The sequence below is a fragment of the Mirounga leonina genome, unplaced genomic scaffold (genome assembly GCF_011800145.1).
Source record: "Mirounga leonina isolate KUSES-001 unplaced genomic scaffold, KU_Mleo_1.0 Mir_91, whole genome shotgun sequence".
Classification (NCBI taxonomy): domain Eukaryota; kingdom Metazoa; phylum Chordata; class Mammalia; order Carnivora; family Phocidae; genus Mirounga; species Mirounga leonina.
In genome coordinates, this window is record NW_023270839.1 from 37,254,948 (window position 1) to 37,273,021 (window position 18,074).

At 43.3% G+C, this 18,074-nt stretch overlaps 1 protein-coding gene across 11 annotated transcripts in view; it reads left to right on the forward strand.

Moving 5' to 3' along the window:
* Window positions 1-18,074, forward strand: part of TLN2 (talin 2) — a 429,909-nt gene that overhangs the window by 172,603 nt on the left and 239,232 nt on the right. For 9 of the 11 annotated variants that reach the window (XM_034994419.1, XM_034994414.1, XM_034994422.1 and 6 more), the window contains exon 3: window positions 329-413. The exons of the other annotated variants lie outside the window; for them this stretch is intronic. The gene's annotated coding sequence lies outside the window, so the exon portion shown is untranslated. The remainder of the gene's footprint in view (window positions 1-328; window positions 414-18,074) is intronic. 11 annotated transcript variants of the gene reach the window in all.

Sequence of the window (18,074 nt, forward strand, 5' to 3'; positions counted from 1 at the left end):
GCAAGTGGGTGAGGGAATGTATATATGGGGTCTTTGTTTAAATTTGAAACCATTAAGTAGTTCTACCACAGGGAAGGGGAAAAAATGTGTTTTTACCTCTTTGACAACAGTAACATAATTTTGGTCTTTGAAATAACTGTCTTGGGACCTCAATTCCCTGTTGGTAAAGAGAATTCCCAGCCCATGTGTTGTAGCGGAAATTCATTGTTTCCTGAGTTACTTCCTTTCATGCTTAGTGTGGGGGGAAATGACCAATGTATAGATTGAGATTTTTTTTCTCCAAAAACTGACATCTCTAACATAACTTGATTCCGATGATTTTTATTAGTTTTAGGTATTGGTGTTGGAAGGCTTCTCAGATGCTTTAGGATATCTTCCGGGAAATCAACTCTTTACATAAACTGAGAATTCAGGTGAGTCCTTGAAAAAAAAAAATATCTTCTTATCATTAGCCGCTCCCCTGCATTGATAAAAACATAAGTGTTGAAACATTGTCACTTACACTATCTCATTTGACATTTTCTGAGGCAGGCATGTTGCTGCCGGTCTTGCTACTTGCATTGATGTTTATTTTTTCCACCTGGTAGTTGGGTAGGGTGAAGATAGGGGCCTTCAAGACGGGATGAGGAGCTGTGTTTAGCCTCCCTGCATGAATTCTCATTTATTCACACCCGTGGGCTTTATAAACGTTTCATTTTTGAAGTATGGGATAAGGAATTAATGTAGAAAATTGTAGTAGTCTTTGCACCGTGAAACTGCTTGGTGGTTCTTGGAACCCTCCAGGGATGGCACACAGTTGCTCTAACATGAGATAAACTTTGGGCATAGGTTATGGCTTTCTCTCTTTGATAGTCCTGGGTGGGGCTGCATGATCCCAAGTAGCCGTGTGTGATGTACCCTCGGCAGGGACAAAGGTGATCTTCTGCAGGTCCTCGGTATGCCTGGATCGACCTTTGACAGGTTAAGAAGGGGTGGTTTATGCCCCTACACTCAAAAACCATATTGTGACACACCAGGCTTACCGGTTCTGTTCCTGACCAGCTGCACAACTAGGGACAGGTTGATCTTTACTGGTTTTCATATACTCATCTGTAAAACGAAGGCTGGCCCAGCCCAGCCTGCTTCTCCCCCTTCCTCTGTTCCTCCCCACTGCTCGTGTTCTCTCTCTCTCTGACAAATAGATAAAATCTTAAAAAATCAATAAACTCGACAGTGTTTTAAGTTGTTGGATAAAAGCGTACAGAATCCTCCCTTCCCACCATTGTGGGCAGCCTCTGGCCAGGTGGTATCTGACAGATAGGTGTGTACCTGAAATGTGGGGACACTGAGAGCTAGGGATGTGGTGGCCTGGATGCCTGACTCCAGGGAGACCAGTGCAAAGATCGTGTGTGAGGAGGGTAGGGCTGGGTAGCGGTGAAGGATATGGCCAAGAGTTCTGAGCTGAGAGCAGTGGGATCACATGTACATAGAATGGGGAAGAGGAAGGGAGCTGTCCTGCCCAGGACCCATCTGGTTGTGCATGTTGCCTTTTGAGGACCTACAGGGGGCACCAGGAGGTCCTGTTTGATGAAAGGGCCTGGGCACACTGGGCAGGAAGCACAGCAGACCTAAGGTTTTCCCAGGATTTCAGATCTGAAAGCAGTGTGCCAAGTGCATTCTTTTGCCATGGGTCCATACAGAATGGAAAACTGTACTTTCCATTTACTTCTCCATGGGGTGTAGGGATGTGTATGGGGCGCAGCATGGGTGGAGGACTGAATGACTAGGACAGGAAAATAATGTGGGGAAGGAGCAACAATTACACCTCTTTCAGGATGCCTACATAATCCCGGCTGCTTTGGAAAGTTCTGTGAAATTATACTGTGGCCTACATTGATTGGAACACAGTGGTGCAGTCCTTTGGAATTCCTCCCCCAGAGATTTCTGACTTTCCTTTAACATTCCTATTTTCTGGAAACTTAAATGAAATTTGACAGACTTACCTTGTATTCCCTCCTGTCAACCCAACTCTCTTAGTTTACTGCCTGATTTGTATGGTTCATTTGGGTTGCTTCCTGGGGATATTTATTTCACTGCCCTTTTTAGGGAAAAACTAGATCAAACAACAACGACAGAAACATTTGTCTGAAACGTGTAAGAATATGAGAAATTACCTGAAATCTTGACACTTTGGTGAGTGTCTAAAGTCGTGAATAAATGCTAGCAGGAGCTTTTATTTTGACATAAACCAGAGAGAGGAGAATTGCTTTAAGGGACCTGGGCCTGGCTGAGTCTGAATACAACTTAATGAATGAAAAATACAATCAATCAGTCGTGTTCTGAGTATTTCAGAAGGCCAGGCGCTGCTGGGTGAGATCTTGTAGGGATGAACAATTAAGAATTGGAGACCGCCATGTTTCCCAGGAAAAAACGTGTGCTTTTAAAGGGTTGTGTGCATGAGAGAGAAGAGAGAGATTGATAAAATGTAGACGGCGAGGGACACATGATAAATGACTTGTTTAGCATTGTACTTAATGACTCGTGATGTATTCTGGGTTTAAGAAAAGAAAAAAGTAATATTCTGAACTTATCTCCATTTTCCCTGCAGGCTTGTAAGAAAAATATTTAAAAACCAATTTTAAATGAAAAACATTGTTTTTGGCTTTCTGGGAATTTTGAATTCCCAGGGCTGTTTTCAGAGAGGGTCTTGAATCTATAAAATTCAAAGCAGGATCTACATAGCTCTTTGTCACTCTGTATCAGTCCCTTAAAAGCTATGACATCAGTGAAGGTGCATTCCTGTGCTTATTTTTCTTCATTAAAAATGTAATCTCTTATGCACTTTTGTCTTCCTGCCATCCTCCATTAGCTGGATTCTTTGGATTCCTCTGCTTGTTGGCTGTAGGCACTGCCACTTGCTCACCCCCCTGTGGGCTCCCTGAGTGGCTGGGAGTCCTAATTAGCATCATCCTAATTAGCAGCACATCCTTGATCAGGGTTCCTGGACATGTGCTAGGCTCCTCACTCTGCTCTCTGTGCCTCGTAAATGTTACAGAACAACAATGATTTCCAGATTGTTTTTCATAATTAAACCTAAGAATACATGAGTATAATAGAATATGCTGTTTCCTTACACTTTTGGCTAATTATGGTCATCAGTTAATTTCTTTCAAAGTTAGGCAGCCATGTGGAGAGCTCAAGATTTGAGGCTTTTCTCAGAATAGATCAGATTTCGTGGATTTAAGCGCTCTATAATATTTGTATCTGCATTTAAATAGTCTCCTATTTAATCCTCAACAGAACTCCTATAGAACTCCTCAACAGAACACAAACCTTTAAAAATCCTGAGTTTTAGCTGTGAAGTCCCATATTAAGAAGACCTAATATCATCAAAGCTGTTCTGTTTGCCACAAATCAGAATTGGACAGCTTTCCAGAACCATTAAATGACTAGTTTACTTGCAGAGTTTAAACATGACTTTAAAATAGAAGTAAGCACACTGTAAGGCCAGCTGCAGTGGTAAAGGTTGAGAAAAACCCTACTGCTATGATCTAAGCAATAGTCTTAGAGAGGATCTTTCATTTAAAACAATATAAGTCAAAGTAATACATGCAAATGGTTAAAAATAGAAAATCCTGCAGAACAGCTTAGAATGAAAAGCAACAAACGTTTTTTTACCCCACTTCTTCCTTCACTTAGTCTTCCTTTTCAGAAGCAACCACCTTTTTTTTTCCCTGCAGATCATTTTCACTTTTGTGACTTCCACATGGATAAATATTATGCTTGCAACACCAGTTCTCACGTTATCAGTTTTAAGAGCTGTTAATGGTGTCTTGTTGTGATTGCTGATGAGCTCACCCTGACCATCCCTGTCTCCCTTCCTCCCTGCAGCTGATTCCCATTTTCAGTCCTATAGCTGCTTCCTCCCTGTACCTCAGCGGCCTTCTCCGTTCTTGTTCTGTCTCCTATATAGGCTGTTTCTTGTTTACCACCCCCCGCCCCCATCCACCTCTCCATTTGGGGCAGCTGTACCTTTGATTTTCCCAAAGAAAGGATGCAAGGGAGAGAAAGCATGCAAGAGGGAGAGGCAGAGACCCCCATGGAGTGGGTTACCCAACGGGGAGCTCAATCCCACCACCCTGACATCATGACCTGAGTCAAAACCAAGAGTCTGAGGCCTAGTCACCCAGGCGCCCCTGTACCTTTGATTTTCTAGTGCTCAGAGTTGGTAATATTTTGTCGTTAGTGAGGGCTTCCATGATTTTACCTGTGACTCGATTCTGCATGTGAAATCCAGAACAGCATTTACTGTGTTGTGATCAAGGTAGCATCCATTCCTGTCACAGCCCAGTCTGTGGTGAGATTATAGTCCTTCCTCTCTGAGCCTGATGGCCCCACACCTCCGTGGAGCATGTTTGAACCGATTCTCCCTTTTACGTGACACTAGCCGTTTTGGGCTCAGCCTCAGGTTTGCGTAGCCCCTCAGTCTTCCCATCCTTCCTGGAAACCCGCTTTATGTTTGGAGGTCTTACTCCCACAGCCCCCTGCCCTCCATCTTCCTCCAGAACCATTTGATCTCAAGGTATGCTGCCTGCCTCTGAGCAAGTGCCCTCGGCCAGGGAAAGCTGACCACTGTTGGAATAATAGCTTCAGGCTCTGGTGTCTTTGAAGGGCCAATAAGCTGGTGTTTAAAATTAGCTATCATGTATTGAGGATCTGATGTGTTAGGCATCTAGGTATTTGAAGCCTGGTGTCTGTTGAAATCCTCACACCAGCCCTGTGGGACAGAAGCATCGTCACTGCTTCCGTGAAGAAGTTGAGATCTGGATCAGAGACTCCTCCAAGGCCTCCGCGGGCAAGTGCTTCTTAGATCCTGGGGTGAGCTGGGGGCATAGGTGTGGTTTCATAGGTGAGAAAAGATTTGTCCCTCTCTGCAACATCTTACACCCTTTCCTCAACACACCAGACCTCCCCTCCCTCCCGGCCCCTCCCGAGACAATTGCTGCCCCTCTAAGAAAAATAGCTCTGCTTAATTCCAGCCCCGTCCTTGCTGTGGGTATACTCCGGGGCCAAGAACTCATTATACAGAATTCTGTGACTGGAAATGGGACTGTGGTGATCCTTACCTACTCCGTGTTCCCTTTGTGAATTTGAAGTGAGAAATGGGGCTTCATATATCCTCAACCCTGCTGGGAAGTGGGGAAAAGGTGCTTTGACCCTTTGAGTTGGTCATCTGCTTTATAGGCAGATAGCCCATGGTTGAGCGGGTGGAGTTACTCTAGGTCCCTCTGTTAAGTTGTGGCTTTAATGCCTGCTGCCTAAGTGCAGGTAGCGCTTACTTACCAAACAGACTGACCCATTCACTTTACGCTCTGAAGTAAGCGGAGAATGAAAGGGAAATCTTTAGAGCAGCACCTAGTTGACTTATGGAAGAGATAGCTGGCCTTACTGAGGTCCAATCTTGTTTTTTTTTTTTTTGTTTTAAAGATTTTATTTATTTATTTGCTAGAGAGAGCACAGGCGAGAGAGAGTGAGTGAGAGTACAAGCAGGGGGAGCTGCAGGCAGAGGGAGAAGCAGGCTTCCTGCTGAGCAGGGAGCCCGATGCGGGGCTCGATCCCAGGACCCTGGGATCATGACCTGAGCTGAAGGCAGCCGCCCAACTGACTGAGCCACCCAGGCGTCCCTGAAGTCCAATCTCAATGCATAGATCGGGGTCAGCATTTACCTTGTTGCAGTGGTTACCAAGAATAATTTCCTACATTAAAATACAGTAGTGATAAGCAGTCCAAGGTTACCCTACTAAGAACTTGGAACAATCTAATTCTGTGTTGGCTATTTGTAATTTTTATATTTATTGATTATAAGGATAGGATAGGGTGCTAATCAAGTAGGGTTATAATCTGTATGAGACATTTTTGGTTCCATTATACAAAGATCACTAATCTTCAGTCATACAGGTCCCTTGACATTTGTGTGAAAGTGATTTGGGGTGGGGGGCGGGCACCTGCATGCCTCAGTCTGTTAAGCATCTGACTTTGGCTCAGGTCATGATCCCAGGGTCCTGGGATCGAGCCCCGCATCGGGCTCCCTGCTCAGCGGGGAGTCTGCTTCTCCTTCTCCCTCCCTCCCCCGTGCCCCCCTCCCCCGGCTCATGCTCTCTGGCTCACTTTCTCAGATGAATAAATAAAAAATCTTTTTAAAAAAAGTTATTTAGGGGTGCCTGGGTGGCTCAGTGGGTTAAGTGTCTGCCTTTGGCTCAGATCATGATCTCAGGGTCCTGGGATTGAGCCCTGCATTAGGCTCCCTGCTCAGCGGGAGCCTGCTTCTCCCTCTCCCTCTGCCCCCTGCCCCCCCCTCCCCCCCCCCCCCCCCCCGCCGGCCCCCTCCCCCCCCCCCCCCCCCCCCCCCCCCCCCCCCCCCCCCCCCCCCCCCCCCCGGCTTGTGATCTCTCTCTCTCTGTCAAATAAATAAAATCTTTAAAAAATTATTTAGAGGACCAAATCTATTTGCACAGTTTAAATCTTGATCAAAACTTTCTCCCACAGTTAGAATGTAGCTTCTAGAAGAGTGGGACAGAACCCAACCCTTCAAAGAGCAGGAGAAGGGAATAAGGTTTCAAATGCTTTTTTAAAATTATCTGATGCTGAATATTCCCCAAATTAGTTACATATTCTTCCATTCATTTACCTCTAAGTAGTGAAAAATGACTCCATCTCCCCTGTAGGAGACCTTTTGGCTCTGGGCATTGGGGTCAAGCAGGATGCTCAATTCATTTTGCTGGCTCTTTGGAAGGTTTGATGCAGGCCTGGGGCATGAGCTGTGTGAAAGTAAGGCCCTTGTCTCCCTGTTGGCCACTGTTCTCAGGAGTTTGGATTTAGAGGAAGCATATTCAGTGCTCTGAACTCGGGAGGACAGAAGTACAAATCGGCCCTGGAGCATCTATAATGATGTGGGCCTTGTTTGTTTGGCCTGCACGTTTCATGGATGCAGAGGCATCTGACAGATAAGCAGAAGGAGATAAGTTCAGAGGAAGGAGATGTTTCTAAGGGGGAAGAGGTGGTTTCCAAGAGAAAGTAGCATTTATTTCTGGGTTAATTGGTTTAAGTTTTGCTACTTCTCGCAGAATAGACTATGAACCACAGTGGGTTAAACAAGATAGAAATTGATGTTTTCTCACCTATAATGAAGTTCTGAGGTGGGGTTGGCAGGGACTTGGACTCCTTGAGGGTGACTAAAATTTCATATCTTTCATGCAGGTAAATGTGTTTTTTCTCTTTTTTCAGGGTATGAAAAGTGAGGGTAAAATTTTAAAATCAGTGCTGGAAGCAAAAATCCCTTATAGACAAAATTGCTCCTGAACGCCCCTTGGGAAGGTGTCACATGAGGAGCTGGTATTCTCTCTCCTAGTCAGTCCAGCAGAGTGAGCTTTTGTCCCTCTGCAAGAGCTTGTGCTGCTAAGTAGGTGGCGCCTGCGTTTAAGGGCCATGTTGTAAACTATAGAATGACTTCTGGGATCCCGATAGGGCCCCAAGAGAAACTTCCTTCCCTGGGCTTGCTCAGTTGCTGAAAACTCTTGTGTCTCTCCCATGGTCTTTCTGGGGCTTGCTTGCTCACTGAGCAGAGTGGGAGTGGAATTCCCTGCCAGATCGATTATTCATACCTTTTCTCACCAAAGTTTTCAAACACATTCAAAAGTGAAGAGAATTTTATAGTCAACTATGGGTCCACCACCCAGGTTCAACAGGGGTTAACCTTAGTTGTGTTTCGTCTATACCCTTCTTTCTTCCCACTCATGATTTTGAAGTACATCTTTGCTATTCTACTTTTTTCTTCTATTAGTATTTCAGTGTATGTCCTTTAAAGATAGGACGTATACCGTATCCCAATAAAAAAATAAAAATAACTTACCAGTATTTCCACAATATCATTAAATATCAAATTAATGTTTGAGTTTTCTGTTGTCCTACATACTTTTTTTGTTTCTTTGAATCAGAATCCAAATAAGGCTTATACATGGCAATTGACAGATATATCTCTAATCTCCTTTTAATCTATCCTGACCACTCCATCTCTCCCTTCCCTGCTTCCCCCACCCCCTCCCCGGCCCCTGTGATTTGTTTGTTGAAGAAACTGGGTTGTTTGTCCTTTAGAGCAGAGAATCTCAAATGGGAATGATCTCCCTCCCCCACCTGAGGATATTTGACAATGTTGGGAGATATTTTTAGTTGTCATAATGTCGGGGGGTTGGTGATTACTGGCATCTAGTGGGTAGAAGCTGAGGATGCTGCTAAAATCCTACAGTACACAGGGCAGCCCCCACCCCCCCCACCCCCCGCAAAGAATTATCTGGCCTAAAATGTTGATAAGTCCTGAGGTTGAGAAACTCTACTATAGAATTTCCCATAGTGTGAATTTTAATTATTTCTTCTCCCTGGTGCCATTTAACTTACTTCTCTGTTCCTTGTGTTTTCTATGATGTGTTAAAGCTTGAGTTCTGGTCAGATTCAGATCTGGATGTTTTTTCTTTTTAGTCAAGGCTACATCATATGCAGGCAACATATTTTCATTAAATATATAGTCACTGGTGGTCTCTCTTTTTGTGATATTATTGGTCATCAATCATTGCCTGTATCCTTTCATTTATTAGTGATTGCAAAATAGTGATTCCCAGTTCTGTCATTCCTTCCTTACTTGTATTGAGAAGAATTACATAAAGACAAGTTTGATGTCAATTACTTGTTTACCTTGAGGTTCATGTAGGAAAGGATATTTTCCCTATCTTTTCAAAACAATGAGTTCCCTGTGGCATTCTCTAACAGTGATCACTGAAGTTTTATTTTTTGTTTTTCTTTTTTCAGTGTAAATATAATTGATGCATTTCAAATTAATCTTCTTACTGATACTCGCATTGTCCCATGTTTGGCCAGTAGCAACTAATTCAAGTTGGCTCCCAAGACCTTTTGACAAAAACTTTTTTTGTATTCTTCCTGGTGTGATACAATGTCACAGGGTTGTCTTACCTATTTCTTACTCCGGATTTAGACATACTACTTCTCCAAGCAACCCTGGTTCCTTTGGGTATTTAGAAAGTACAGTGTGAAAAGTAGGAATGTTTATTGTCATTGGATTCATCATTGCTTCTGGATCTTTTCAGTAGACCAAACTAGGGATATGTACATATATATTTATATATGTGTGTTTGTGTTTATGTGTATGTTATATATAAGGAGAAAACCAATTATTAGTGCATACAGATACTTCTAAGTAAAATTCAGGTATACAGGGTTTTACTTCATCAATTTTATATCTATGATCCTTCCTGCACACCAGTTCTCAGTGATACCATAGTTTTTCATTTGCTTTATTTCATGCTGCATACACAACAGACTTAGTCATCAAGATGTTTGCAATAGTTCTTACCTGTGTGATTGTGTCACCAACTGTATATATAGTTAGGTTCATTGTTTGATTTTATTTTTGATTTTTAGAGATTCCCCTTTTCAATTGGATTTTGTGCAATATCGTCATGATTTCCAAGTCTCATCTATAATATGAGGCATACTCAGAGGTATTTGGTTTTACCCCTGTCGCCTCGCCATCCTGTTTCCTCCTTTCTCATATGTAGCATTTGAAAAAAATACGGTTTATCCTTGCACAGGGTTTTTTTTTTTGAACTTTTAAAAAAAATTTTATTATGTTAGTCACCATACATTACATCATTAGTTTTTGATGTAGTGTTCCATGATTCAATGTTTGCGTATAACACGCAGTGCTCCATGCAGAACGTGCCCTCTTTAATACCCATCACCAGGCTAACCCATCCCCTCACCCCCCTCCCCTCTAGAACCCTCAGTTTGTTTTTCAGAGTCCATCGTCTCTCATGGTTCGTCTACCCCTCCGATTCCCCACCTTCATTTTTCCCTTCCTACTTTCTTCTTCTCCTTCTTCTTCTTCTTCTTCTTCTTCTTCTTCTTCTTCTTCTTCTTCTTCTTCTTCCTCTTCCTCTTCCTCTTCCTCTTCCTCTTCCTCTTCCTCTTCCTCTTCTTCTTCTTCTTCTTCTTCTTCCCTTTTTTTAACATACAATGTATTATTTGTTTCAGAGGTACAGGTCTGTGATTCATCAGTCTTACACAATTCACAGCGCTCACCATAGCACATATACCCTCCCCAGTGTCCATCACCCAGCCACTCTATCCCTCCCACCCACCTCCACTCCAGCAACCCCCAGTTTGTTTCCTGAGATTAAGAGTCTCTTATGGTTTGTCTCCCACTCTGGTTTCATCTTGTTTCATTTTTTCCTCCCTTCTACGCTCCTCTGTCTTGTTTCTTAAATTCCTCATATCAGTGAGATCATATACTTGTCTTTCTCTGATTGACTTATTTCGCTTAGCATAATACCCTCTAGTTCCATCCACGTCGTTTGTTGCAAATGGCAAGATTTTGGTGGGTTTTTTCTTTTTTCTTTTTGATGGCTGCATAATATTTCATTGTGTATATATATCACATCTTCTTTATCCATTCATCCGTTGATAGACATCTTGGCTCTTTCCGTGGTTTGGCTATTGTGGACATTGCTGCTATAAACATTGGGGTGCATGTACCCCTTTGGATCACTACATTTGTATCTTTGGGGTAAATACCCAGTAGTGCAATTGGTGAGTCGTAGGGTAGCTCTATTTTCAACTTTTTGAGGAACCTCCATACTGTTTTCCAGAATGGCTGCACCAGCTTGCATTCCCACCAACAGTGTAGGAGGATTTCCCTTTCTCCACATCCTCACCAACATCCGTCGTTTCCTGATTTGTTAATTTTAGCCATTCTGACTGGTGTAAGGTGGTGTATCATTATCCTTGCACAGTTTTTTGATACCAACAAATATGTGTGTGCTTTCATATCTACATATCCCTCTCTTTTCCGGTATACAATAGTATACTATACACATTTTGATCTACCTGGCTTTTTTCACTTAATCTATCCTGGCTTTTGTCCATGGTGGTGCACAGAGAAAATCCACACTCCTTTGCACAGCTGCATAGCCCACCATTGTGTGGGTTTGCTTTAACTTACTCAGCCTGCCCTCTTGGTGGACGTGATGTTTTTCATCTTTTACTTACTAGGAATAGTGCTATATGGAATAGCCTTGGGCACTCTTAAATTCATTTGTCTTTTCCAACTTTATGAAAGTTAAAAGTATATATATAATGTGACTCTTTTTATGAGGAAAAAGAGGGATGTCTGCAAGCTGTTGGGATGAACTGAGCTTTGGGACAGGAAAGGGAAATTAGACTTGGGAAAAATGGAGACGAGCTTTTGGGTGGAGTAGACATTCTGCCTTCAAGTAAAAGGCTTAGGAAGGTTGGTGGAGTGTAGGTTTCCATGAACTGTATTGCCAGGCCAAGGGCTTTCAATCTTCTACTTCAGGGTAGGAGTTGGCAACCTTTTCCCCACAAAGGACCCAGATTGTAAATATTTAAAGCTACCATCACTGTTGGGACTACTGAAGTCTGCTGTCAGAGTACAAAAAGCAGCCACAGAAAATTCATAAATAAATGAGTGGGGCTGTGTTCCAAGCAAACTAGATTTATGGGCCCTGAAATTTGGATTGCATGAAGTTACCATGTATTATGAAATAGAATTCTTAATTTTTTCCCCGACCATTTAAAAATGTAAAAATCATTCTTAGCTTATTTGTCATAGTTTGCCAACCTCTGCTCTGGGCATTTGGGAGCCATAGAAAGTTCTTGGGCCCAAGGAGGACCTGCTCAAAAGGATTATCAACAGTGGATTAAAGAGGGCTCAGTCAGAGGGAAAGAGCCCAGGCTGTTCAGGAGGCTGCTGATGATCTCAACATGGATGTAATTTGAAGGTGTCTGTGGGAGTGGATTTCTTCTTTTTTTTAATTACCTGAGATTAGAGAATTATTGAGAAGCGATGCCTCATTTTATTGTTTGATAGGGAATTTGCATTTATTTATAAAATTTGTACTCTCTAATCTCCCATTGGTTATATACAAAGAGAGCACCAAACTCACCATCATGGTGAGGGTTTAGGGCGGAGTCCTCTCATTCCTGCCTCTATTTCCCACCCTCACCCCGTTGAGAAACCCAAGATTGAGCCCATTCACCAACGAGCCTTTTGTGTCAGCTGTCTTGTATCTCTCCTTTCCTGTGACATTTGCAGCTAACTATTGAGAAAATGGTATTTTGTTTGTGAGAGGAAAATCAAAGATGATATAAATGAAAAAATGCATTTTCATATAATGGAAATTATTAGAGCAACTTTTAAAATGTCACTGCAGATTAATGCAGACAAGAAGGAGCTGAATATATTAGAAAGTAGGTCAAGTTATCTCATGTTTATGAATGAGGTGAATTAGAGTGCAGGTTTAAGGTTTATAAAATTGTGTGATACTATGGCTTATATGAATTACCCTAGCCCAAATGATATTATAACAAAATATAATTAAAATAAATTGAGTTTGTTTCTTTATCCTGTGTGGCTAAGTATTTTATACCTAATATTTTATGAATTTAATAAACTAGTAAAAGTGATGAGCTTCTTGTTATTGCTCACATTTCCTGTACTAGACACAGAATCGACTCTAGGGAGTTGAAGCTGAAGTAGATTGAATCCAGGGGATGAGTGCTTCCAGAATCCTTGGAAGGTGTGGAGGAGGAACTGGCTCTAGGTTAAGCCTCTAGGATACCCCCTACCCCCAGAACCATTTTCTCCTACTAGACTCGGGAGAACTGCCGTGGCTGTTTGCTGCTGTGGGAAGCTATTGAATTAGAAACCCACTCTATGGGCTCCAGCTTCTGTACTGTGCCTCCTCTGCCAAGAGACCTTGCTTTTTGTGGATACCCTTACGCTCTGCCTTTTTTACCCCATGACTCCGTTCCAAATCAAAGTTCCCTGTGAGCCCATTTCATTGGTGGAGAGTCTGTCCTCTTGGGCTCCATAGCAGCAAAGGAGTCTGGGCAATATATCCAGCCTCTGCCTGCTACAAGCGAGCCAATCCCCTGTGTTTGCCTCCGTTTTCATTTTCAGGAATTGCTGCTTCAGATATGCATGCTACCACAGGTAGGTATTTGAAGGACAGAGTATCCGAATCTCCCCTCCTTGGATACAGAGGATACAGTTTGATAGACTTGCACAGTGATAATAGTAACAGGTGTAACAAGTACCATGCCTGTGCTACTAGTTAACTTGTATTCGTTAACAGTGTTACTGCTGACATAAAGAATTTGGTAAGGAAACATTTGCCATTTTGGAAAGATCTTTTTGGGGGTTGGAATTAGTGTCATCCTAGGAAAGGAACACCTGTGGATGAACAGTTAAAAAGTTCAGTGATGGTGGAATCCAGGCCTAGAGAACATATTGTCTCCACAAAGGATAGTAGGTCAAAGTCTTGTCCTGATCATCCCTGACTTGAGCATTGGTGGCACTAAGCCAAGTGCAAGGGCAGTGGTTAGGCTTTTGTTCACCATAGCATTGCCGCCTGAGTTCCTTGCTGTTGGATTCTTCGATGAGTGTTTAAGTGGGTACCCCCTTTCCATCTGGTTGGGAGCAGTCATGCACAAGTGAGGAACTAGATGTGGTCATTGATTCTGAAATTGGGCAGACATGGGTTCAAGTCTGAATTCCACCACCGACTAGATTTATAGATATTAGCGACATTTGCTTTTCTGTCCCTGTGTCTTCTGTTTGGAATGGAGTTAGTGGTAGTGTTCGGCACAGGCCTGGCACATGGCTGGTGATCCGTGCTGGGCTGCGACTCTGTGTGGAGACACGACCATCAGTGATTGGACTGCCCTCTGCCACCTTCTCATCTGCTGATGCATTTTCCACGTCGTTACGCTACTTCGGTGTCTGCACAGCTGTTAACTTTCTCATCCTTGGCCATGGGTCCCTTGGATGTTGCTTCTCTTCTGTGCTTTGTGTGTGTGTGTGTTTGTGGTCCTTCTCCTGCCCTTCGAGCACCCTTGGATTTCTCCCAAGACTCTCTCTCCTCCAGGGGAAAAATCTTTCTAAATGCTTAATAGGCATCAGAACCATCGTGCGGTCACAGAAGTCATGGTACGTTTTTATTTGTCATTCAGACATCTAGAGCTCCTCCTGAGACTTGAAAGGCTAATGGCAGGGTGGCCCATCTGTGTGGCCCCTCCTCCTTAATGAGATTACTGATGCCATTTCACTGATGGTTTTCCACTAAAGTGATCGTAATTCCATTGCCTTTGCATGTTTTTTCTTGGCTTCATCTCTCCTTTGACTTCCCCGCAGTACCTAATGTAAGTGGGTGGCAGTAGTTGGGAGCATCTGGGCCTCTATCCTTCAGCAAGCCTCCAGAGTGGCCATCTATTAGTGGAGTTTTAGGAAAACCTAGGGAATAATGAAAGGAGCAAAAATATCCTTCCACACCATTGTGTGCCAAGTGAGTTTCTATAAGTATTTCTCATTTGATTTTTACCTATAATTTGGTCTTCATCCCTTCGGGTTTATTTGACCCCTTTGTGGCGCTGACCTGACTCCCTCTGGGCCCTGCACACATGTGTGTGCATGTGTGCCTCCCTGTCCCTGGGTGGACCCGCTATCCCGCTCTTTCTGAGTTAACTGTCAGCACTCCATTGGCAGCGGGCCTCACACAGTATGTAAAGTGGAATCACGTCCTACTGTGACATGTGACAGCAAGAACCAGTCTCTGAACGGCTGTGAGCAAGTATGTCTTTTTTTCTTCCTCTTTAACCTCAAAGACCTTGATCTTGAGCTGCTAATAATTTTGTGCAAACCCTGTCTGGCATTTTTGTTAAGCCCTTGCCCAAGACTTGAGTGACCTGTTTAATGTGTATTTGAAGATTGGTGTTTGTGTTAAAAATTAGGTTGTGCTGTCCTCCTCCCCACCGCCCCCCCCCCCCCGCCCCCGCCGCCATCTAACCAACTCATCCAATAAGCATTTATTGAAGATCTACAAAGTACCAGGCATTCTGCTGGATGTTGGGGGCATTGTTGCCAGCAAGGTGGAGATGGAGAATACTGAAAATAGTTGGTGCAGAGGGTTTAAGAGAGTTGAAAGTAGATCTTGTAATATCTAGCAAGGGGTATAGACTTTTTCCTAAGAAGAGTCAGAATCCTTTAAATGGTTAAAGCTGAGTAGGATCTAGTCTGATATCTTTAGGAAGGCCACTGAGTGAGATGTGAAGTACATATTCAAGGGCACTAAGAGTAGAAGTGGGGAGCCCAGTGGGAAGCTGTTGCAATAATTTGGGCAGGAATGGTGGTATTCTGTGGCAGAAGAAGAGGACAGATTGAGAGATTCTTAGGAGGTGGTGGTCAGGACTTGGTGATTATCCAATGTGGGAGTGCAGGAGAGGCTCATGTCAAGGATGACTCTCTCTGCTGTGGCCTTGGCAATTGGGTGGATGTTGGTTCTCTTGAGATAAGGCACACAGGAAGGGGAGCAAGTTTGGGAGGGGTAATGGCATGGGGAGAAGTGATGAATTTATTTTTGAGTAAGATGAAATTGATAGGCTCGTGAAAGGGCTTGAAGATATGATATAGACTTGGATAAGGAGCACAGGGGACAGATCTGTAGATCGGGTGGATGCAAGTCCCAAGAGCAGATGACATCCACCAGGCAAGGGTATACAGAAGAGGGAGTAGGAGAGAACTCACGGGCCATGAGGTTTAAGCAGGGAAGAGAGCCTGTGGAGGAGACTGAGCAGGAATGGGTCAGACAGATTGGGAGAATCTGCTAGTGTGGCCCCTGGTGTCCAGGGCGGTGCACAGAGGTAAGGACTGGAGTGGGAATGCCTGAACACCCTTGGCAGTGCTCATCGGAAGCCAGACGAGGAATACAGTGAGTAATTAGAGGTCTGTCAGTGTAGAGAACTCTTGCAGGAACAGTGGCTGTGTGGGAGAAGCTGGGGCAGTGCAACTAGCCTGCAGGGCTTGTGGGCATGAGCTGAGGGCATGTGGCTTTAGGGGTGGATGAAGAGTTAAAGAAGAATGCCCCTGTGTGCTTCATTCTTTCCATGCTTACTGCTCTGTTACACACCTTTTTTTTTTCTTTTTTTTTTTTAATATTTGGAAAACTCTCTTAATCCCAAACTTACAGAAATGCTGGAAGTACAGCCAAAGAATGGTTCCTTGAAGCATCCAATTATAAGTTGTTGGCCTAATGCACAATCACCTCCAATTACTTGTCCTGTAAAAGGACATCCTCGAACCTAGCCACAGTGCAATCATCAAAATTGCTACCATGTAATCCTAAGGCGCCCTCCACTTTTGCCAAATGTCCCTTGCAAGTCCTTTATAGCAGGACGATCACGTTCAGAATCATTTGTTGCGGTTACTTGCCTCGTGTCTTTTGTCTTCTTTAGTCAGGATAGTCCATGAGCCTGGCCTTGACTTTCAGGACCTAGATCCTTTTGAAGATGGAAGGCCAGTTATTTTGTAGTATATCCCTCCATTTGGGTTGTATCTTGACTCATGATTAAATTCACGTTTTGCCTCTTTGGCAAGAATATCACAGCCGTGATGCTGTGTGGTTTCTGCATACTGTCAGATGGCGTGCAATCTAGATGTGTCTTATGATTGATGAGGATCACATCATCCCATGATTCAGGTGTTGTTGGCCAGCTTTTGCCTCCGAAGAGGTGGCCCCTTCCCCCGACCCCCCGTTCTAAGGAGGTACTTTGGAACTAACTAGGTAGCCTTCTCATTTCTCCTCAGACTTTTATTTATTCATTGATTTTTATTGGTACAGACTCCTGTTTTCATATTGCATTCATTAAGCTATGTCCATTACTATCATTTTGGTGTTTAAGTTATTCTTGATTTGGCCAGTGGGAACCCTTTCAAACTGGTTTCTGTGTCCTTTTGCCACCTCCCCATCATTCTTCGGGCAATTCTTGACTTTATAAGATGTGCCATGTTTATTAAAACTTGCTTTTGCTCATCCCTACAATCAGTCCTTTCTCAGTGGAGCCCTAGTAGTTTTTATTAGAGAAAGGTAATTTGAAGCCAAGATCTGGGCCCTAAGTGTGCTCCTTGGTATTAGGATAGCCTCAATCCCAGGGCTTCTCAGTGGGCAGAGCTAGGGAATATATTAGATTCTTGTTATTCACAGTCATTATGTTCTACAGGGTCTCAGGGACAAACATGGAACCATTGCTTTTAGGGGAAATACAGGGCCAGGTGCTTGCCAGTCTCTGGTCACAACGTTACCTTGTTTTATGTGTATCTCTATTTAAAGATACCATATATAATATATATTGTTGATTCACTGACATTGAACTGAACGGCCACCAGCACTTAGGCCTGCATGAAGTTTATCTAACATACTCATTTTCTCCCTGAGGCACATCTCAACCTCCCTGGGCTTAGGAACACTAGACAGTGTTCCACTATGCTTGGGCCATTTTAAACAGCTAAATCATCAACAAAACTGCAAAAATCAAACACTAAATAAACTGCAAAAAGGACACACTTGTTAGGCTGACAGCTGAAACAGAAAGGCAGAACGTCCTCTTGTTGGACCTCAGCTGGAACGTATACACTAGATAACTCTGTTTTTGTCACTTTGCTTGTGTCCACAAATAACCAGGAAAGTGCTGTTGGGGTTACAAATAAACTTTAGCAGGTAGGTGAATTTGCAAATACAGAATCTGCAAATAGTGGGGATTAACTGTGTGCCTGTCTTTGCATGCACAGCTGTGTCTCTGTGTCTGCATGTGTCTGTTCATCTATCTGTCTTGAAAACCATGAATTCACACCAATACTTGAAATTCCAGTGTAACACCGTGGACTCCCTTGTAGTTTTTCTCTGTTCTGGACCACTGTGGCATACCCGCCCCCCCGCCCCGCCCCACCTCTTGGCTGGCACCTACCTTACTCTTTCCCACATAATGACTTTAAAGCTGATTTCTTCTGGATGGGAAAGCTGGGGGCAGGAAGGGAAATGGATATAACTATATCTTATTATCCCATTTATATTCTCTATGCCATTTTAAGATAGGCTGATATTAAAATATTTATGAAGCCTCTTTTTCATCTCATAAGTAGAAATAATGCAAGTAACATCAGATTTGGGGAAAAA